This window comes from Castor canadensis, chromosome 6 (assembly GCF_047511655.1).
Source record: "Castor canadensis chromosome 6, mCasCan1.hap1v2, whole genome shotgun sequence".
Taxonomy (NCBI): Eukaryota; Metazoa; Chordata; class Mammalia; order Rodentia; family Castoridae; genus Castor; species Castor canadensis.
Genome location: NC_133391.1, coordinates 150,941,650 through 150,966,134, shown reverse-complemented (window position 1 = coordinate 150,966,134; position 24,485 = coordinate 150,941,650).

Below are 24,485 nucleotides of genomic sequence, written 5' to 3'. Positions count from 1 at the left end.
CCACCTACAGCTTCTTAATGTCATCAGACTCCAAATGCAACATTTACTAAACCTTCCCTTTGTCCAGTATAAAATGTTCCCACTTCTCAGTTTTCCCTGGAGATATTGCAAAAAAAGACAAGGAACAGAGACTGATTCCCTTGTTATAGCAAACTGAGTAGTCTCAGTCTTTGTTCATGTGCCCATTTCACAGATAAGGAAATTGTAAAATACTCACATATAGAGAGAAAGAGATATTTTTGGATGGATTATCCAAGAGTTACATTAAACTTTTCATAAAGATTGCTACTGATTATAATTTATATAGAAATATTTTCTCTGAATAATAACTCCCTTAATAATATTAAGACTTGGAAAGTAGTATGTAGTATAGCAAAAGTTACAATTGTCTGTTAAAATAATAGAAATAAGCAAAGTCTAGTTCCACAAAAGGGTAATATGATATTTGCTAGATTCTATGCAGAATACAAATATATGTTCTTAATTTAATAAGTCTTTGCAACTCCTATTGGTGAGGGTGATACACAAGGAGAAAAATGAAAAGGTTTAGTATTTGTAATAATTGCTTCTATTTATGATCTGTTGTTGAACCCTGTCCTCACTTGCCTCAGTCTTCACTGGAAATGCTCACTTCCTTAATATCTCTGTTTACTTTCACAACTCTTAGTCATTCTTCATTAAACAATTATTTTAATTTATAAAAACCTCATAAATTTCCTCCCTGTGCTCACTCCTCAAGCAAGTGGTTGGACAGGCAAAAGATAGGCTCAATACTGATTATATAAGCTCACTGTTCCTCTCCTAGTTTGGTGTCATGACTGAAATAAAAAATTAAAATTAAAAATTAAGGGCTGCAGTGTGGCTCAAGTGGTAGAGCACCATCCAAACATAGCAAGGCCCTGTGTTCAAGCCACAGTATATCCAAAAAAAGTTAAAAATTAAAAAATTGATACCAAAACCTTTAAAGGGTAGTTTAAAATTAAATAGTAATTACTCTTACAATACAAAATATGTGTTTTTAAATACATCACAGAAATAAATTTATTTATATAATTATCTGTTGCCTATAGAAAAAAATCTAAAGTTCTATTTTAGTAGTATTTTTTTCCAATTCACTCAAAAATGATATGTTGATTTGAATTTATTAACCTATGCAAATGAGAAATTAACCCAAATTAGCATAATGAAATAATAAAAGAATTGTATTTCATTTTTGTTGATCCTGGAGTACAAACATGTGTTGGAGAATCATATTACCTTGTTAATCAATTTAAGTAAATGTATTGTGCTTTACTCTTTCTTTCTGCCCAAATAGTAAATATTTGAAATAGCTAGTAGGGGCACAGACATACTAGGATAACTTACAAAATAATACTACATGAAAAAATAACTTTATTTCTTTAGTTTCATTTCCTTGAACACAAGTACTCAAATACATATTTGTATAAATGATAGTCTCTTTGTTTCTAAAGTTTTTCTGAACTAAAAATAAATTAATAAAATGTGCAGCTTTTTTTCCTTACATGTTTTCAGTAAGCTATACTTTTTCACTTTGAATTAATACTTAAATTGTTTAGATGAAAGGAATAAAAAATACTTAATTTAAACATGCTGGTGTCCAGAATCACAATGACCAGTGCAAAAGTGTCCTTTTGTATTTATTAAGAGGTTAGGGAAGGCAGTCATTGCCCTTAAAAACCAAGAAACCCATACTTTGTCTGTTCTTTATATCAAACACAAGGATTGAGATTCAACAGCAGCACATGAAGAAAATACATTCTTGTGAAGCACAATGATGGGTGAAATGCAAAACTTAAATAACTGATTAAACCTTACACTCCAAATATATACTTGACATGGAATAAATGGAAAACACTTTTTTGTGGTTGGTATTTAAGATGTAGGAGGTGAATGTGGAAAAGAAGGCTCTACATTTGTGTCAGAGTTTGAAAGTGAAGAATACATGGAAAATGCCAGAAAGGAAAGGGTTTTAGTTTTAAAAGTAGCCTACACTGTGCTTTTGTTACCATTAAAAGTGACTTACAGTAGTCAAGCGTGTTTTTATAAGCTTAGTACATACAGTGGGACTTTTGAGTGGCAAATTTATCATAGCTTTTATCTTGTGGTAAAATACAAATATTTGGACTGGGATAACCTTTGTTTTAGTTCTTGTTTATTAAAATTCTCCCATCTAAATCAAGCTTTTGAATGACATCAGAAATAAATACTGCACTGATAATAATGCAGCAGTCGAGAAATTACAGGGCATTGTAGAGTATTTTTGTTGGACCATCACAAAAACTTCCTTGGAACAGAAGTAAACATTAATCTTGAATAATTTAATCTATTTATACTTAATTTACAATGCATAATATTTTTGTACTGCCAGCATCTGAACTAATGGCTAGTATCTGCTTCTCTTCTCCTTTTAAAATTATAATCAAGTGAGTACATATTAAGAAAAAAAGGAAAGAACAATTAGTAAGTTGGTACCTTAGCAAGTCCCCTGCAATATAATTACTGCAATTAGATGATGAAGACATATTTACAGTTTTGAAAGTGAATTTGTATTTCACACATTTTCCCTTGAAGATTTCTTCTTATCCTTCTCCCTCTTCTTCTGCCTCCTCCTCTCTCCCTCCTGCCCCCAAACTTTATTTTTGCCACCCTTTTTTTCTTCCACAGTTTCAGAACTAAAAGAGACTATAACATGGAGCCAAAACTTCAAGTGTTTAATGATTTGACTTTTTATCTAAATATATGTGCACCAAAATAAATTGAGATGAAAATATCCTGTGCTGAATATTATTAATTTTTATGAAATTCAATCTCTTTTTATATCTCAAGTCCTTTTTATACTCTGCTGTCTGCCTGAAATGTCTTACCGTCCTTTGCTTACTTTTTTATATGCCAAATTCTATTTTGATTTCAGTTCAGGTATCATATCATTTACAAAGATTTGCCAGACTTCTTCACCTCATTAAATAATTCTCCTCTTTGATCCAATAACTTCATGGATATGTCTTCAGCATCATATTTAATCACTTCTTTTATAAATACTTGTTTTTATGTTTTTTCCCACAGAAGTACAGAAACTTTTTAGGAGTAAATATTTTTAAATTATTATTATTTTATTTAGATTCCTGAAAGGTACCTTGTATATGATGATGTTCAAAACATATATGATGAATGAAAAAAATACATAAATTAATGAACTGATTAAATTACTATTTAATTATTTTTGTTAAGGAACCATATTAGATGTTAGTTTTCTAAAAAATTCATGGAATAATTCCTTGTCCCAAGTTTTCAGAGGGAAAATTTTGTATGCTTTATATTGATAGTGCATTTCACAAATATGTAGCATGATTTACTAGAAAGTGAAGGGTGTATGCTGAATAAAAAATTGGTTTTATCTCAGTGATCAGCTCCAATCATGGCAATCTTAGAATGGCATATAAATAATGATTCAAGGTTGGTGCCTGACCTATAATAGATTTATAATAACTAATTACTGAATGTTTTATTGTGTAGACACGTTTTCTCACAAGCTTTGATTTTTTTGTGTGTGAATGAACATACCTCTGTATTCTCTACTTAATCTTGACTTTTCAGAAGACACTCTCATTGCCTTCCATTAATGAGAGTGAACCATCTTGGGCCACCATAATGAAGAAACAATAAAATATTGGCTAGTTTTTTCAAGACTCCCATGTAAAAGAGATACCTCAATTCATTCTTTTTTATGGGAGAAAAATAAAATTCTGGTGTTTCTTTTGTGTTTGTGTTACAGAACACAGAACACATGAGCTATTTAATATACCCCCATTTATTAGTAAGCTCTCAGTAGCAGTATAAAAGAGTTCTTATAACTGACAAATGGCTACTTTTAGATGACTTAACTGTCAGAGGAAGTTTTAGACCCCAGCACAAACTCCTTGACTTCTTTGGTCAATTCTGGCCACTTGCCCCAGTAAGCCAAATTCAAAAGACAAGGAATAGTGGAGGGCAGAGAAAGAAAGCTTATTGAATGGCATGGACAACCACATAAGTTCTTACCAGTGTGGTGGTATAAAACAGTGTTTGCATTCTCTCGATTGACTATAATCTGAATTCCACAGACGCTGCATAAGTATTAAAATTCAAGTGTCTTCTCTCTGTTTATAACATCTATGTGCACTGCACTGCGATATTAAGAAGAAAATTTTTATATTGCTGTAGTCAAATTAGTTTCCCTGAATGATTTTTTCTTTCTACATTGTGCTTAGTTTTTTAAAATCAGATATTATTTCCTTTAATGTTTTTCATTAATATTTTTAGAAGTCTTCTTTCACATTTAGAACTTTACTCCACCAGGAGTCATGTTTGTGTGTTGTTAAACAAAAGAAATAAGAGATGATTGTATTGAACTGAACCACTGAATTAGGTTCCAACAAGCCAGCCAAATCTAAATGATAAATGCCACAAAATCAAACTGAAATTTAAGGGAACAGATGAATCCCCCAATTGAACAGTTTGCTGTATCTTTCACTTTGTTTTTTATTTTGTTTTGTTTTATTTTTGTTTTTGTTTTTTATTCTTGAGAACAGAAAATTCCAGTCTACCTGAGTCAAAATAATAACAAAATCACCAGGACTGGGTGTGCATTATAGTGATAAGAGTACATATCTACATTGTTCAAGGCCATAGGTTCAACCTTCAGCACTGTGAGTGAGCATAGGAAGTTTCCTCTTCTTTAACCCTTGTAGAGTAGTAACCCTAAATAACATGATCGTCACCAGTCAGAGATATTTTTCTCTATAATTCTGTTTCTTTTGCAAAATCCCACTGTTTTTACAGAATGAAAGCTGACACCATCCATTTATCAGAAATAAGATTCAAATGGGTCATTAACTAAATTTGTCTAATTTTATATTTTGATAGTGTATAATGAAAATAAAAAGACAAATATATGCATGTTTTCTTGATTTTTATCTGTGTGAGAATGGCAAGATACAAGATGACTTAATATCCTTCACTTAAATAAATAGTTTTGAGTTGAAAGAAAAACTGAATTAATGAATGTGTCATAGTGTAAGATGGTAAGACTGAATTAATTTAATAAAAGTCAGAATTTAAAATTGTCTGGGAGACATTGAAACCAAAACAAGAAAATTTTGATGGGCTATATAGCTGTTCAAATTTGTTACCATAAGATTAGAGAATGAGGACAATGTTAGGATAAAAGATAAAATGAAGAGAACGGATGTGAGGTGGGCAATAAATAATGTACCTCTGACCATGTTAGACTGGGCTGTGAAATACAACTTACAGTTTTTGTGTGAGTATATTTATTATTGACTCAAGACAATAATGGCATTCAGGAAATACTTGTTGAATGAATGTGAATTGTTCAAAGAATAAAAGTCATAGGATAGTATTAACAGTGAGATGCAAGATATCTAGATACTATTATCCTGAGAAATGAAAACTTTGAAATTATTATAACTGGTACTTAAAAACTGCTTTTGCTGAGAAGCAAATGCAAATATTCAAAGAACAATTAAAAGCAGGATATGAGTTTGTTTCCATTTTGTATCTGTGCTCTTTGCTCTGAGCCATTCTCTCTGCATTCTCTCTGCAGCCACCTTGGAATCCAGGAAGGACAGGACTGGTGGAAAAACATCATGTGACAAGTTGAAGCTCCCTCCTGCCAGGCAACAATGACTTTCTTATTGTAACAAGGCCCTGCCTGAGCACTCCTGAGATAACAAGCATACATATTTATCAGTTCCTTTTCTAATTCTTCCTCTATTTAAACCTATACAAAGTGTTTATAACCTGGAAATGGGCTTTAGTGCTTATTTTGCCTCTTCCTGTGATATGTCTGTGCCATATACTAACTCTCCTTTCTTTACCTTCCACCAATATTGGCTTTCATATTTGGAATGTTGGAGTGAGTAGCCAGACCTGACATGTGTAACCCCTGGAGTTTGGGCTACTGGCCTCAAATTTTGGTTACATTATTGCTGGTTATCCCCGGTCTGTCACATCCAGAAAGCCCATTAAATCATGTCTTAATTTTGGCTTTAGGATCTCAATCCTGAGAAAGTATGCAATGTGAATCAGTGCAGTAGTTATGCTAGGTTAGCCTGTGAGTTTATAAATGATGTTTCTTGGCCTCTACTCTGCTTCATTCTTGCTGAGTATGAGCATTCTTGTTCTCAGGCATCATCTCTTGTAAGAAAGGAGCCAAGTAGCTAGAGGTGAATATTGATCCTAGTGCAAGAGGGATAAAGAAAATGCTGAATGTGATGTGACAGGTAGGCACTCAAGTAGAAATACAGAGGAGAATTTGAGCAATGCTGGACTGCGCAGGTGGTTATCTGAGGTGATGGATATTTTAAGATTTGTTAACATTTCATAGTGGAGTGGATAAGACATACAGCAGTCTTCAACAAAAATAAATAAAGGTAAATACATGAACTCTTCAGCCAAATTCAACTAATTCCATAATAATAGTTACAATTGATTGATTATATACTTTAGTCAATATTGTGTTCAATTCTCACAGCAGCCTTGTGAGGTAGGTTTGATTACTGAAGTTACTTATTTGAAATGGAAAATGAAAGGTGAAATGACTTTCCCCAGATCAGTCAATAGGTAATAAGCAGAAGTAGGGATCCAAATTCATGTCTGCCTGTTCCTAAACCTACTGATTTTATTCTAAACCATTTTGCCTTCCCACCTGGAGAAGTGACTACAGAGAACACAATTTCTGGGAAACAGAAAAGGGATTTACTAGCAAGAAGAGTCCCCCTGCTTGCCAAGTGATGCTTAAAATCCCCTTAACAGGATGTTAAATTCTTTGCTTCCACAGTCTGAGATAAGGTTTAAAACGCAAATAAACTTCAGAGAGATAATATTTGGGTATAAATTCATGGGAAAAAAACTTTTTGTGAGCAGATTTGTTGAGGGAATAAAGTTTATGTTTTTACCATGTGGTTTATAAAAGAGATGGTGAACTGGGGCAGGGAAAGAGAAGGGACCACAGAAGACAAAGAAGATAAACTTGTTCTGCATCACTCTTATCCTAGGTGAGAATTGCCCTGAATTTTATCCTGGCATGTCATTAGGATCTTTCCAAAAACAGTAACAACAACTGGGTAAAAGACTCACATTGTGTTAGACAAACCTCACATTTTATAACCTTGAGAAGGGAATAAAAACAATAATACTTAGAACAGTGTGAGTACACTTAACTCCTCAATTTTGATTTCCTGAAAACTGCTATGAAAGCATAATGCTACCCTTTGCTTCCCCCTTCATATTCTGTCCCTTAAAAGTTGTGCATTCAACTATGCTCAGAGAGCCATTTCTACCTGACAATGTTGTCTATGGGAAAAGAAGCAAGTTAAAAGAAGGATATTTTGCTGCTCCTGTAATATAAGAAAATGTGCACAGATGCTATAGATATGCTCCAAGGGTAACATCTGGAAAGAGAGTTCCCAGTTGGTTAAATCATTGCCATTTAGCAGCCAATGCACATCTTTTCTTTCACTTTTCTTCCTCTTGCCTTAAACCCCCAGGTCATAACTCTAAAAAGAAGATTTTTGCAAGTATAAACACATTACTTCCCTAAATTTAAAGCTCTCCTAAAGTTTGTTTTATTAGAAATTTGCATGCATCAAACAGTGTTCAACAATAAAACAAATACTTTTGATATACTCTTACAGTGGTTTCTATTAACATTAAATAATTGGCTAAGCTTACGTTAAAGAAAAGGATTTATTTAGCAACTAAAGAAAGGATTGAAAAATTCACAACATAGTCACTTTAATATTTGGTATATAATATGAAATATCTATGGAAGTATTCATTATCAATTCGGGAAATGCTTTAGGATAAAGCAGGTAAATAAGTCTCTGGGACTTTATTCACCAGTTCTGCTATAAAAATCAAATATAAGTTTATTTATGGAACTTTAAGGACTGCCATAATCAATGAAAGATGTTTTCACATACAATTTTAAATTTGACAAGTTTTTTTCTTTTTCAAGGTAAATAATTAAATTTACTTACTTTTTCTTGGTGCCACTGGGGTTTTAACTCATGGCTTCATGTTTGCAAAGCAGGCACTCTACTGCGTGAGCCACACCTTTAGTCCACGTTTGCTCTGGTTATTTTGGAGATGGGGGTCTCATGAACTATTCGCCCAGATGGCCTTGAAACTCAGTCCTCCTGATCTCAGCCTCCCAAGTAGCCAGAGTTACAGATATGAGACACCAGCACCCTGCTTGAATTATTTTTTTATTTTTATAAGTTTCATATAACAGAAAAAAATCTGTGTTTATTGTGATGCAAAAAGAGAATTGAAACAACAAAATGAAAGTAAAATAATACACCAATCAATCTCTCTCTCTCTCTTTCATTCTCTCTTATTCTTTCACCTTTCCAAATATCCCAGTGACATTTGTGATCATTTTCAAGGATGGAAAAAATTTCAGAAAATTACTACTGGCATTAGACCCGACTCACCACGTATAGCCTATTTATTGTAGTATTATTGTTACCAATGACTTTATTTTTAGGTAGCTAAACCTATTGATCTTCACAAGACATTTTAGTGTTAAGTGGGAGACTACATTAATTGTTTTCAAACGTATATATTTTTTCAAAGAGTATAAGACTACTATGAAACCACTACTTACATTTTAAGTTCCTATCTAACTATAGTGATTATGTCATAAGTGAGAAGAAATTTTGGTTAATTAAGGCCATTTAATTAAGGTTTCTAATCAATTGACTTTTAGCTAATTGAGAAGAATACTCTCATTGGTGAGTAATATCCTCAAAAGAAGTAAAGCATTGACAGAAAGATTTCTGTGCCAGCCATATAGAAGCAAGATGCCATTTTTTTGGACAAAAACTCATGTCAAGGAATGGCAAGCAGCCTGTAGCAGTTATGAACATCCTGATTTGACAGTGAGCCAGACAGAGGTTCCCTCAGTCTTATAATCACAGAAAATAATTACCTCCAACAACTCATGTGCTTAGAAAAAAACTCTGAGCCTCAGGTAAAAGCACAGACTGACTGAAACTGATTTCAGCCTCTGGCACCCTGCATGGAGGATACAGTCCCTGAATACCTAGAATTACAATTTACAGCACTGTGACCAAACAAAAGCTGATAAATGTATGGTAATTTGTCCCTCAACAAAATAAAATAAGCACAATACTCTTCTAATGTGGGAGTTATTTGCCTTTATTTCTATATTCTGTAGAACTTTGAAATAGTTGAAAGACTGGGTTTTTTTGCATTTTGTTCCAGAACATTATATTAATTGTTTAAATTGAGATGTTTTACAATGACATTTCCACCCATAAATATAACGCACTTTGACAATACTCACCCCTCTATTACTATTTCTTATCTCCTCCTTTTCCCTTCTACATCCCTTTACTTTCATGTCCTTTTTTCCTCCCTAGATTTCATATATGAAAGAAAAAATGTGATTGTTCCCATCAAGGGACTGGCATATTTCATTTGCCATTACAAACTCCAATTGCATCCATTTTCTTTCAAATTACATAATTGCATTCATCTTTATGAATGAATAAAATGCCATTGTGTATGAATACACATTTTCTTTATCCATTTACCCATTGATAAGTACTTAGAATGATTTTATAACTTGGCTACTGTGAATAGTGCTGTGATAAACATGAGTGTGCACCTGCTGGGTGCAATCCTACTCATGAAGGGAGATCCCCAGGTTCAGATCTCTTGGTCTTACAACAGGAAGTTCCACCTATCTATCTATGGAGGCAATGTGATCCCAAATCAACCTCAACAGTATAGCTCTTTGTTAAGAGATTTAATCTGGAGAGTGTCACCCACTTTGTTTGAGGTTTACCATCCCCCAGGGCAACATATCCTGCTCATATATCTCAGTAACATATCAGGAAATTCCACCCCTTCTAACTAGAAAGGCCACATGATCCCCCAAATCCTGCCTTCTTATCATGCTAAGAGCTTCTGCTTGTTTCAAAAACACCCCATCCTAAGAAAAGTAGACAAGCAGGCTAAAACCTCTGTAGTACAAACTTGCTCTTCCTAAACTGTTCTCATAACAACCACAAAAATAAGCAGTATAATTGAAGCTATGAGAGAGAGTAACTGCCAACCAAGAATACTATATTCAACAAAGCTATCCTTCAATTTTGATGAAGAGATATAAACCATCCAGGATAAGGAAAACCTAAAGCAGTTTGTGCCCAAAAAGTCTACATTGCAGAGCATGTTTAAGGGAATATGTCATACAGAAGAGGAAGAAAAACAGTCATAAACATGAGAAGACAGGAAATTAAAGAATCAAAAGGGAAAATGATGAATGAGCTGGAAAGTATCAAGCATATTTAACTCAGTAAACCACCAAAGCTAGAAGATGAATAATGACAAAAGTAAAGAAAATAACTGGACAAAAACCAATAGAATCAGTAAATACCTCTCAATCCCAATCTAAATGTAAACAAACTTAGCTTTCCCATTGAAAGACATAGATTGGCTGTTGTCTGAAAGAAATGAACCTTACAACTGAAGATGTAAACAAACTAAAAGTAAAAGGATAGAAAAATATATACCAAGGGGGAAGAACTTAAAAGCAAGCAAGAATAGCTATTTTCATATTGGAAAAGCAGACATTAAGTAAAAATCAGTCATAAGATGTAAAGAAAGCTACACCATAGCAATAAAGGGAATAATTCAACATGAAAATATAAAGATAATGACATAATATACAGCACTAAATGTTGGTGTATCGAAGTTCATAAAACAAATACTTCTGTGCATAAAGGAACAGAAAGGACCAGATACAATAATAGTAAGGGATCTCAATAGACAGACTATCCAGACAAAAAATTAACAAAAATATTCTAGAACTACCTAATACCATTGACAAAATGCAGTTACCAGACATCTATAGAATATTCCATGTACAGCAGAAGATTGCACATTTTTCTCAGAAGCTCATGGAATGTTCTCCAAAATATATCACAAGTTAGGCCATAAAGAAAATGTCAAGAAATGCAAACAATTTGAAATAGTTCCTTGTATTTTATTAGATCATAATAGAATGAAATTAGAAATCAATGGCAAAGAAACTACAAAAATGTTAAAGCTCACAGAGATTGAACAACATACTTTTAAACAACCAAAGTGTCATTTGAAGAAATGAGGAATAAAATTAAGAAATTCCTCGATTCACATGAAAATGAAACTTACCAGTACTTGTGGGACACAAAAAAGGTAGTGTTGAGAGAAAAGTTCACAGTAATGTGCACTCCCATAAGAAAATTAGAAAATAAACACTGATGCCTCTTAAACTCTTAGAAAACAAGAACAAGCCAATCCCAAAAGTAGTGGACTGAAAGAAATTCTAAAAGATAGGACAGCAATTAATAAAATGGAAACCAAAACAACAATACAATAAAATTAATTAATGAATTAAGAAATAAGCACTTTGTTCTTTGAAAAGTAAGTAAGATTGACCAACTTAAAGCAAACTAACAAAAAGAACCAAATTAATAAAATCAGAGACATAAAGGGACATATTAATACAAATGTTAATGAAATTAACTTGTACTTCAGCACACTGCCAAATCAAGAGGAAATTTTCTTGACACATATGGTTCACCAAATTGAATCAAGGGGAAATAAACAATATAAACAGATCTACAATGAGTTATGAAATGGAAACAGCTACTTAAAAAAAACCTTCCAAAAAGTAAAGTCCAGGTCCAGATGGATTCACTGCTGAATTCTACCACACCATTATAAAAGAACACCAATGCTCTTCAAAATATTCCAAAAATTACACTGGGGAGGAATGTTAGCAAACCCATTCTATGAAGCCACTACTGTCCTAATACCAAAACCAGATAAAGATGCAGCAAAAAAGTTTTACACCAATTTCCCAGATGAAATTAGAAATAAAAATCATAAATAAGGTCTGAGATGTGCTCAGAGGTAGAGCACTTGCCTAGCATGCATGAGACCCTGGGTTTGATGCCAGCACCAAAAAAGAAAAGACAAAAAAAATCCACAAAAAAATACTTGCAGGGGATCCAAGATGGCAACTAGGATACTGAAGCAGAAAGCCTAAGCTCCATGACTCCAGAAACCTCCCTGAGATGTTGGAGCCACACTTGGGTAACTCTGACTGCTTCTAGCCAAAATAATAACTTCCATCACATTAGGTGCAGAAAAAAATTCAAAGACTGATCCTCAAATCAGCCTTTACTTGCACCTATCAGCTGTGACCCACGGCACAGCCAGCAAAAGGGTCCAACCCCAGGAAAACCCTCCTCTCTCATGGTGATTTATCTCTCCTTTTTTTTATCTTCTCTTCTCCTTTCTCCATCAAGTGGGAAAGGGCATAAACCAGCATAGAACTCTGCAACATCCTGAACTCCTCGCTCATGGAAATCCTCCCCAAGCCATGCTACACAAAGAAAAGTTGGCACCATTTCTCTCTGCCACTGCCACCTTTTCCAAACCTGCCTTCATATCAATTGCCAGAATGAACAGGTGAGCACCATGCACCACATGGGACTCCTCTTCCAACCCCTGGGAACACAAACCAATGCAGCCCCTGGGCAGACTGATTCTCCCAGCAACAAAACAAAATCAAACAGAGAACTGCAATCAAACACGTACAGTGGAGGGGATGGGTGGAATGCTGAACCTGCCCCAAAGAAAGGGGTGGGGCAAAGAACTAAACTGTCAGCGAGGAACTCTCAGTGAACAAACACAGCAATAAGCCACCTCCCAAAGCAGAGTAGTAGTGGATAGCAGAGCTGATCTCCTGAACCAGAAGGCAGCATTCAAAACCAAACTGCCACAACTCACTGTGGGAGGAGCTGACCAATCAACTGCAGCTGAAAAATAACACAGCTGTCTGCTGGGGAAACCACACTGCATGATCTGGCAAATCTAACTCACCTCACAATTTCAATTAAATTGGTGGACAGAAGAACAAAACATAACAAGTCAGTCACCTGGTGAGACCACATCAGAGTATCTGCTTAGATGCCAATACCAGGACTTGATGCTAGAGGAGTAACCTGAGAACTTAAACTAAGACTGAAATTCTATTGTTCCTGAACCTGGTGGGTATTTTTGTTGTTGCTGCTGTTTTTTTGTGATATTATTGTGGGTTTTTATTATGATTATTATTCCTATTTTCTTTTATTCTTTCTATATTATCAACTTCACCATCACTATCTTCTCATCCTTATTTTCACCACCATCACTCTTCCTCCTTCTCCTGTGCTACAATCCATTGTTTTCCTTCCCATCTACTCTTTCTGCCCTTCTCATCCACTCTGTCTCCCTGATTTCACCCCTGCTTCCCATCCTCCCCCAACCTGCCACCACACTACTCCTCCCTCCTACACACTAGCCAACTGCTGACTAACCTACTGTACGAACTTTACACAACCCAAACACCCTGCAATCCCTGACATAGCACCCTATACTACAATAACAGAAATACACCCAAACACACACAAGAGCCACAAAACCCAGTAGCCCCCATATCACTTTCCCCACTCACCCACCCCATTTCCCACCTCCCCTTTTAGTGACACCCTAACCAACTTCCCAAATTTCTATAGCTAGCCTAAGAAACATTGACACCCCCCTAAGTCCCACTGTTTGTAGATAATACCACCAAGGGGTCTTCTACGTAATATATAAACAACTGGTCGGGCATTGAACCTGTGAAATAATTATTGCTAAATTACACCCCTGGACAAGTGATAGAAATAGCACAACAATCTAGATAACCAATACAGTCAGAACACAAAAATTAAATCAAGGGAAAGAAAACAGGTGACTAAAACCACCAACTAGCCTATCAAGAACATAGTTGCACAGCTCCAAGTGGAGTGATGGGAAGAAGAAGAAGGGATTGAAACCAATCTCCTCAAAAAATTAATTCAATACAGGATTCAGCGGAAAATGATGAAAATGGATAATCAGTGCCTGACCCCAACAAAACAATGATAAATATCACTAAGGAACCCATAAAAACACCCTCAAAGAAGTCTTGCAAGAAATCACTGAGAATTTCATGGAGAAGATACTAGACATGGCTAGCCAACATGTACAAGATGCACTCAAGAAATTTCAAGACACCAAAAATAAAGAACTAAGACACAGAATCAAATAAATGAACTCAGAGGCACCCTAAAGAAACACCAAAGTGAAACAGAGGACACTATAAAAAAAAAGAGATAAATGAATTAAAGAAGAAAATAAAAAATATTAAAGAGGAGGTGATCAAAGATATGGAAAACCTCAGAAAAAAAGAAACAAACCGAAACATAAATCACAGTGGAAGGCAACACCAGCAAGTGGAACTCAAAAGATAAGATAGAAATTAAAGAAAAAACTGAAGAAATGCTAGTCAAACAACTCAAGAGCTGTGAGAGAAATATGCAAGAGTTCTCCAACTCCATCAAGACCAAACCTAAGAATCATGGGTATTAAAAATGAGAAGAGGTCCAAGCAAAAGGGGCTTGTAATATATTGAATAAAGTAATAACAGAAAATTTCCCAATTCTTGAGAAAGTTTTGCCCATTCAGGTGCAGGAAGCCTCCAGGACACCAAACAGACTTGGCCAAAATAGAACCTCCTATAGCATATTACTACACATGCACAAAGAATAGAGAAAGAATACTGAAGGCTATAAGAGAGAAAAAACAAATAACATTTAGAGTTAAATCGATCAAATTCACAGTAGATTTCTCAAGGGACATAATAAGAAGAAAGGCATAAATCAACAAAATAGAGACCAAAAAAACCATATGAAAAATCAATGAAACAAAAAGTTGCTTCTTTGAAAAAATAAACAAGATTGACAAACCTCTGGCAAATTTGACAAAAATGAGGAGGGAAAAGGCCTAAATCAGTAAAATCAGAAACTGATCAAAAACTGAAACAATTTTCCCTAAAATCAAGAATGATACAAGGGTACCCACTCACTCCACTCCTATTCAACATAGTCCTGCAGTTCCTAGCCAGAGCAGTAAGGCAAGAAGAAGAAATAAAAGGAATATAAATAGGTAAAGAAATTATCAAAGTATCCCTATTTGCAGAAAACATGATCCTATACCTCAAAGATCCAAAAAACTATACCCAAAAATTCCTAGACACCATAAATAGCTTCAGCAACGTAGCAGAATACAAAATCAACTTATAGAAATCGGTAGCCTTTCTATATACAAAGAACAAATTGAGAAAGAAAATAGGAAAACAATTCCATTACAATAACTTCAAAAAAAATTCAAATACCTAGGAGTAAACATAACAATGGATGTGGATGAACTCTACAAGGGGAACTACAAACCTCTGAAGAAAGAGATTGAGGAAGACTACAGAAGGTGGAAAGATCTCCTGTGCTCTTTGATTGGTAGAACCAACACAGTAAAAATGGCTACACTACCAAAAGCAATCTACATGTTAAAGGCAATTCCCATCAAAATCCCAATGATATTTATCACAGATATTGAAAAATATACCCTAAAGTTAATTTGGAAGTAGAAAAGACCATGAATAACCAAGTTAACACTGAGCAAAAAAAGCAATGCTGGAGGTATCACAATACTTAACTTCAAATTTTACTACAGAGCCATAGCAATAAAAACAGTATGGTACTGGCACAAAAAGAGATATGAAGAACAGTGGAACAGAATAGACGACCTAGATATGAATCCACACAACTATACCCAACTTATTTTTTACAAAGCTGCTAAAAACATACGATGGATAAAAGACATCCTCTTCAACAATTACTTCTGGGAAAAGTGGTTATATGCCTGTAAAAAACTGAAACTAGATCCATGTTTATCACCCTGTAGTAGTATCAGTGCAATGTGGATTAAGCACCATAATATCAGACCCAAAACTCTGAAGTTAGTAAGCAAAGAGCAGGGCATACTCTGGAAGGAAGCAATAGGCATAGGCAAGGACTTCCTCAGTAGAACTCCAGCAGCCCAGCAACTAAGAGAAAGGATGGACAAATGGGACTACATGAAATCTGCACAACAAAAGAAATGGTCTTTAAACTGAAGAGACCACCTACAGAGTGGAAGAAAATATTTGCTAACTATACATCAGACAAAGGACTGATAACTAGAATATACAGGGAGTTCAAAACCTAACTCCCCCCAAAATCAATGAGCCAATAAAGAAGTCAGCAACTGAACCAAACAGACTCTTTCAAAAAGGAAGAAATCCAAATGGCCAGAAAACATATGAGAAAAATGATCACCAAAAGAAATGTAAATCAAAACCACACTAAGATTCTATCTCACACCTGTTAGAATAGCTATCATCAAGCACACCACCAAAAACAAATGTTGGTAAGGATGCAGGGATAAAGGAACCCTCATACACTGCTGGTGGGAATGTAAGCCAGTACAACCACTTTGAAAAACAATATGGAAGCTTCTTAAATAACTAAACATAGATCTGCCATATGTTCCAGCAATACCACTCCTAGGGATTCACTCAAAGGAATGCGACTCAGGTTATTCCAAAGCCACCTCTACACCCATGTTTATTGCAGCACTATTCACAATAGCTAAGCTGTAGAAACAGCCAAGGTGCTCACTACTGATGAATGAATTAAGAAAATATGGTATTTATATACACGGAAGTTTATTCAGCCAAAAAGAATGTAATCTTGTCATTAGCAAGTAAATGGATGGAACTGGAGAACATTATCTTAAACGAAGTTAGCCAGGTTTAGAAGGCCAAAAATTGGATATTCTCCCTCATGTGCTAATTATAGACCTAAAACAAATGCAGTAATATTATTGGACATGGGTCATACACTAAGGAGAGAACACATACATGAGGAATAGGGAAAGGGAAGGAAACTTAAGACTTGAAAGTGTTTGATGTGCCCACTGTAGAGGAGCAAATAAAGTAATCTTAAACTGGCAGAGGCCACTATAGTTGGTTAGTAAGGTTACCAGGGAGTAGTGAAGAGGTTTGATAGAGATGAACCAATTTAGGTTGTAATACCCATGTGCATGGAAGCAATGCTAGGAATCTCTTTGTATAGCTATCTTTATCTCAAGCTAACAAAAATGCTGTCTTTCTTATTATCTCTTATGTTTTCTCTTCAACAAAATTGAAGAGGAAGTGAGGTGGTTGGTGGGGGAGGGGGGAGAGGGGATGGGGTTTAGGGGGTAGAGGTAGTCCAAACAAATAATGAAGTAAATGAAAGGGAACTAAAATGAAAACTATGAACCACTGAAGAAAAAAATTTAAAATAGTATCAGAAGATTGAAAGACCTCCCATGCTCATAGATCTGCAGAATCAATAATGCAAAAATAGCTATATTTTTTAAAGCAATCTATATGTTCAATGCAATTTCCATCAAAATTCCAATGGCATTCTTCACATAGATAGAAAATTAAATCCAAAATCCATATGGAAACAATATTTGTAACAGTGGGACTATTTGTGGAGGGGGGGAGGAAAGAGAGCAAATGAGAATGATAAAGTGTGAATAATATCAAAAGCATTGCAGTGGTGTAAAGAAATACACAGAAAGTGATTGAAAAATTGGGATGGTAAGGAAGATAGAAAAAAAGAAAGTAATAATGGAGATTAACCTGATTAAAGTAAAATAAATGCCTGTTTGAAACTCCATGGCAAAACCATGTACACTTCATGATGGAAGGACAAGAATGTAAAACAGGTCCTGATCAGAAGTGGGTACTAGTGAGAGAGGAGACACTAAAGGGAAAGGAGAAGGAGGGTAATATGGTTGATGTACTTTATATAGTGGTATGATAACAGAACAATAAAACTGAAATTATTTTTAAAAGGAAGGGAAGAGGAATGAGGGACAAAGAGTTGGGAAGACTTAATCTATTCAAGGCACATTGTAAGCATATAGGGAAATATCACAATGAAATCTTCTCTGTACAAGTAATATACACTATTGAAAATGTTTTTTAAAAACATGGGTGTACAGTTATCTTTAGGGTAAGGTGACTTTGAATCTTTGAGTTATATGCCCAGAAATGGTATGGCTGGATCATATTGTAGTTCTATTTTTAGTTTTTTGATGAGCTTCCATACTTATTTCTATGGTGGGTGGACTAATTTACATTCTGAACAATAGTGAAGAAGAAGAAGAGTTCCTTTTTCCCTACATCCTTGCCAACATTTTTGTTGTTGTTTTGCTTTCTTGCTGATGGCAACTCTAGCTGGAGTGAGGTAGAATCTCAATGCAGTTTTTATTTGCTTTCCCCTAGTGACTAAAAATCTTTTTCATGTATTTATTGGCCATTTGAAGTTTTTCATTTGAAAAGTTTTAGTTCAGTTAAATTGCTTATTTATTTATTGGATTGTTTGCTCTTTCTGAAATCTTTATGTACTCTAGATATTAATCACCTGTTGGATAGATATCTGGTGAAGATTTTCTGCCATTCTGTAGGCTGTCTCATTAATTTGTTGATTGGTCCTTTCGCTATGCAGAAGTTTTCTTAGTTTGATGCAATCCCATTTGTGAATTTTGGGTATTATTTTCTGATATTTTGGTGATAATGGGAAACACATGTTGGAAATTGTGTAAAATTATAGAAGACATGACAGCTGCTAGAGTTGGGATATGGAATGTGTACAAAAGGTTCATGTACTAATTGCTTGGTCCTGAGCTTATGGTGCTATTGAGAGCACAAGGAACTTTTAAGGGGTGAGGACTACTCTTTAGAAGAAGTTGTCATTGGAACTGAGTCTTTGAAAGAGATACTAGGACCTTGGTGCCTTCCTCTGTCATGTTTTTGCTTCCTGGCCGCCATCAAGTAAACAGACCTCCTACACCACCCACTTCCTACAGTGATTTTCTTTACCACCACAGGTCCAAAACAAATAGGGCTGAGGAACCATAAAGTAAAACAATGAGCCAAAATATTCTTCATTTCTTATATGTTGACTACATCAGATATTTTATTATAAAGAAGGAAAGGTAACACAGCATAAAATACCCAATGATGGAAGAGGATCATGTTAATTACCACCCAAACTATATTTGACTGGTAAATTTTAGGACATGGGAGGAATTAAGATAACTCCTGATTAGATTCTGAGCTAATTCTAATTCTTGGGAAAATGTTGAGATTATCACTGCTTTTAGCTTCCTCCTCAAAATAAAGCCCTTCCTAAAGTCACTTCTGACTAGGGTTGATGAATGACACACAGATTTGAGGAATTTCCTCTACTTTGAGGAAAGTAGAGGGATAAAGGACTGGATGTGCTTTCGGGGGTTTCAGATTTTTATACTGGACCCAGTCAAACTCAGTCCTAAACTCAGTGTTGACTAGTACAATGCTAAGGCCTTTATTTGTGTACATTAGCTAACAGGTTAGCCAACAACACCAGGGGATTATGAGCTCATGGGCCTAAGTAACAAAATATTTGAGGAACATAATTACTTCAAAGGAAATATAGTATTGGATCATTGCCCTTATCAGATGCAAACAGTAGAATAAGTGCAACAATGAAATCTGCCATTCATCTTGGCACACATTGGGAGTTTAGGTGGCCACACCTAATAATAACATTGGGACAATAAGTGTGAACCTGGGTAGCCCAATGCAAATTGATCTATTATGGTTCTACTAATAAGCACAATAAAACTGATGAGATAAAAAAGAAGCAAGCAAGGGTGTTAAGAAAAATTGTTTAAAAAGAAAATGGGAGAATAATTTGTCTTCAGTACATGAAAGGATTTCATAATTTGATCTCATCCCCAAGATTTCTCATCTCATGAAGGTTAATTTGAATACATAGCATTTGAATAAACACATCCTCTGTATAGTGCCTCTTTGCAAAACCAGGGGATCTAAATAGAGTGAAATTAGACTAATTTTTCATTGTATTACCATTTATAATCACCTCTTTATTTATTGCCAATGTAAGAATTTTAAGTTTATGGCACTGATACACAGTTTTCTTTTAAAGGATTATATTGAAATGTTTTTAAATGTGGCAAAAAATATTAGGTGAGCATAATGTTTACAGAAAGACAAAACTTCAAAGCTCAGCTAGGCAAGGTCTAGCTCTCGAGCCATACCCCCAAAGTCCTTTTTGGTTTTGGTAATTTTGTGGGGGAGGGAAGGCTGTGGTACCACTAACTTTGCCTAGGCTGGCCTCAAAGTCATGAAACTCCTGCCTTTGCCTCCCTCCCAAGCAACAGAGATAATAGACATGTGGCACTAATATTTATTCTTATTGTAATAGGGAGTAATGACAATTAATTGCATGCCAAGTTATGTGCTAAAATATTTCCTGTCTTGTTGCATATAATCTTCAGAATTGGCAAAATTATCTAAATTACTGCATGCATTTTATTCACAGAAAATAAGAGTTAGAATACTGAAGCAATCTGAAATACAGGAGTTTGAGCTCAAAGAGCCTTACTCTACCACCTAGGTTTTTAAACTTTCTCCCTGTTCTGCCCCTGGTAATACTATTATATACCTTAGTTCACAAGAAAGAATGAAGACTTTATGGAAAACAAAGTGACTTCTATAGACACACTGAATTTAAGATTTCTATATGACAATCACAATGCAGGTTTCTGATAAACAATGTTAGAGGAATATGCAATATTCAAATGCTCAATAGAAGAGGAATTAGAGCTGGCTGTAAAGATTTGTTTACTCTCAATCATGTGATAATTCATCTACCACAAGGTAGGGGAACCATGAGAGCCAAAGAGGTAATTTCAAGAATGTAGATTTGAGGCTCAGGAGGTAGCTCAGTGGTACAGCAATTGCCTAGTGGATATGAGGTTTTGGGTTCAATTCCCAGGATTAAGAAAAGACTGCAGGATTTAAGTACATAAGAAGTTAAAAGACAAAAAAGAGGAAGATTGATATTTCAGCAACAGGTAGAAGAAAAGCAAAGATGTGGTTGAAAAGTAAAAGGAGAAAAAGGCAAAACACTGTAATGAGATTACTGGGCAAGTAAAAATATGTTAGACTAAATAATGTTTAACATTAAAAATGGAAACTGGGAACCAATGAATGCATTTAAAAATGACATTTGGATTTTCCACATATATGGACACTAACAACACAGAAAAGCAGTTCAGATTGAGTTAGGTAGACAGGTTTCTCTATGCTAGTGGATTTTCAGAAGAAGAAAATGTGGAAGTAACTCCATTGAAAATCCAAAGTAATATAAATTTGCATACAATACAGAAACCTGCACTCCCATATTTATAGCAGCACCATATACGACAGCCAAGCAAAGGAATCAGAATGGTTGTCCATCAACTAATGAATCAATATAGAAAATGTGATATATATATTCAATGGAGTAAAGAAGAATGAAAAGCTGTAAACAAGAATGAAACCTGCTGGCACACCGGCCAATGTCTGCCCTCCTGCCAGCCTGACAGCACACCAGCTGCCACCCGCCCACACACCCACTTGCCAGCCCACCAGCTGTCAGCTACAAACATGCTTGGAAGATCTTCAGCAGACCAAATAGAATGCATCCTTGCTGGAGCCACACTTGGCCAAAAAAAAAAAAAAAAAAACAAAGAAGAAACAAAACTCTGAAACCCAGAACCCCCAGCCTGTAAAAACTTTCTCCATGCCACGTTACACCAAGAAAACAGGAGAGCTCCAGCAGATGCCAGCTACAACCTGCCTAGGAGATACAGACAACAGGACTAGATGCTAAAGGAATAACACCAGAACTACTAAGACAGAAATTCTACTGTTTCTGGACTGGGATTTTTTTTTCCTTTTCTTTAAGTGTTTGTTTATCTTGTTCACTGTTTGTCAACCTTCTCTCCCTGTTGATTTCTTTGGTTCTCCACTTTTTTTTCTTTCTTTTCCTTTTTCTCTTTTCTCTTTCTTTTTCGTTTCTGTTAGTTTTGATATTGTAAATTAGCTAATACTAAATTATGCATAGACCAGGGACAGTAACAGTACCAAGTGGAATGATGGAAAGATGGAAAAGGGAAGGAAACTATTCTCCACCCAAAAATAAATTAGTACAGATTCAGAGGGAAATGAAGAAAACGGATACCCAGATTCAGACTCCAACAATACAAAGATAAACTATACAAGGAATCCAACAAAGCCCACAAGAACCCTCTGAAAGAAGAAATCCTGCAAGTAATCACTGAGAATTTCATGGAGATGTTACTGGACATGGTCAACCAAAACGTACAAGAGGCACTCAAAAAATTCCAAGACAACAACAAAAAAAGAATATGAGAAAACACACACAAAAAAATGAACTAATAGGAGCCCTAAATAAACAATAAAGTGAAACAGAGAACACCATAAATAGAGAAATGAATTAAGGATGAAAATTGACAATATTAAAGAGGAAGTGACCCATGATATGGAAAACCACGGAAAAAAGAATGAAACAGAAATATAAAAAAAAATAGAAGGCCACTCCAGCAGACTAGAACAGGAAGAAGACAGAATCTCAGAACTTGAAGATGAAATGGAAATTAAAGGAAAAAATGAAGAACTATTAGACAACATAAGGACCTGTGAAAGGAATATGTGAGAATTCACTGACTTCATCAACAGACCAAGCCTGAGAATCAGGGGCATTGAAGCAGGAGAAGAGGTGAAAGCAAAAGTAATATATTCAACAAAATAATAACAGAAAATTCCCCAAATCCAGAGAAAGGTATGCCTACTCAGGTACAGGAAGCCTCCAGGACACCAAACAGACTTGACAAAATAGAACTACTCCAAGACATATTATCATTAAAACACCAAGAACAGAGAATAGAAAAAGAATATTAAAGGCTATAAAGAGAAAAACAAATAACATACAAAGATAAACCCATCAAAATCAAAGCAGATTTTTCAATGCAACTTGAAAGGAAGAAAAACATGGAGTGAGTTCTATTGGGCACTGAATGAAAATAAATTCAACACTAGGATACCCTACCCAGCAAAATTATCATTCAAAATAGATGGAGCAATAAAAGTCTTCTATGATAAGCAAAAACTAAAACAATATATGACCACCAAGCGACCACTACAACAGATTCTTCAAAGAAGTCTGCACACAGAAAGTGAAAGTAAACAAAACCATGAAAAGACAAGCAGTTCCAAACCACAGGAGTATAAAAGACAAGAAAGTATAGAATAACATTGATTCAGCTGCACACAATCAAACCCTTAAATAACAAAGACAACTAAATGACAGGAATCACCACATACCTATCAATGTTAACACTAAGTGTTAACTGACTTAATTCCCCATCAAAAGACACCAGTTGGCAAACTGGATTAAAAAGGAAGATCCAACAGTCTTCTGCCTATAGAAGACCCATCTCATCGACAGAAACAAGCACTGGTTTAAGGTGAAAGGCTGGAGGAAGATTTACCAAGCCAATGGTCCCTGAAAACAGGCATGGGTAGCAACATTTATCTCAGACAAAGTAGTCTTAAAACTTACATTAATCAATGAGATAAAGAAGGACACTCTGTAGTAATAAAAGGGGAAATACACCAAAAAGAAATAACAATTATCAACCTATATGCACCCATCATCAGTGTACCCAATGTCATCAAACACACTCTGAAGGACCTAAAAACATATATAGACTCCAACACAGTTGTAGTGGGAGACTTTAATATCCCCTATCACCAATAGGTAGGTCATCCAAACAAAAAAATCAATAAAGAAATCATATCATAGATAACATCATAGATCAAATGGACCTAGCTTATGCCTACAGAATATTTCATCCAACTTCTGCACAATATACATTCTTCCCAGCAGCTCACTGAATCTTCTCCAAAATTGATCATATCTTAGGGCACAAAGAAAGTCTCAGCAAATAAAAGAAAATAGAAATAATCCCATGGATTCTATCTGATTCACAATGCATTAAAACTAGAACTCAACAATGAAAAGAACAGTAAAAAGCATGCAAACAATTGGAAGCTGAAGAACACATTGTTTAATGATCAATAGGTCATTGATGAAATAAAAGAGGAAACTAAAAGGTTCCTGGAAGTTAATGAAAATGAAAACACAACCTACAAGAACCTATGGGACACAGCCAAGGCAGTCGTAAGAGGAAAGCTTATAGCCATGAGTGCATATATTAAAAAGACAGAAAGATCTCAAATCAATGACCTAATGCTACATCTCAAACTACTGGAAAAACAAGAGCAAGCAAATCCCAAAATAAGCAGGAGAAAAGTAATAAAATAAGGACTGAATCAATGAAGTAGAAACAAAAAAAAATACAAAGAATCAATGAAACAAAAAGTAGATTCTTTAAAAAAATAAATAAGATTAACAGACCCCTAATACACCTGACTAAAATGAGGAGAGAAAAAACCCAAATTAGTAAAATCAGAAATGCAAAAGGGGAGATAACAACAAACACCAAGGAAGTCCAGGAAATCATCAGAGACTACT